Genomic DNA, 602 nt, shown 5'->3' on the forward strand with positions numbered 1-602 from the left:
TGCTCCAATGATTAATGGATGTAAAACAGATGAGCAGGAGGAAAACAAACAGAAGTTTAGTAACACATGTACTGAATGGGAGACGGTCGCGAAAACCGAGTAACATTCAGAAGTACGGAAGCCATCACCTTCAGAGAAAGCCAAAGATGACGCTGGGGGTGGGGAGTGTGTGATGGGAGGTGACCCGGAACCGCACAGTAGACGGGGGCAAGGCTGCAGCACATTCAACTCCTCGCCTCCCCTCCTTACAGGTTTCTGAAGGGACACACCCTTACACAGGGACTTTCCCTTGTAAATGTAAATGTTTCTTGCAAAAGGGTAACTGCTGCTCGACTTTTCAGAGCATCTCAGGTATCTGCAGCTCTTAAATATCCAGTTGAAAACAATCAGGATGCCGCAGAGGGACGCGGTGCCTCACCTGGCTGTGACCGGCACTCCCTGATGGCTCACGATGGCCAGCGTCTCCTCATGGGCTTGTCCATTTGTAGGTCTTCTTTGGAGAAGCGTTGTATTCAGACCCTTCATCCATTTTTTTTTTTTTTTGATACTGATTTTTGAGGGGGGGGGGGAGGGAGGGGGGGGGGGGGGGGGGGGGGGGGGGG

The sequence above is a fragment of the Panthera uncia genome, chromosome A2, assembly GCF_023721935.1.
Source record: "Panthera uncia isolate 11264 chromosome A2, Puncia_PCG_1.0, whole genome shotgun sequence".
Taxonomy (NCBI): Eukaryota; Metazoa; Chordata; class Mammalia; order Carnivora; family Felidae; genus Panthera; species Panthera uncia.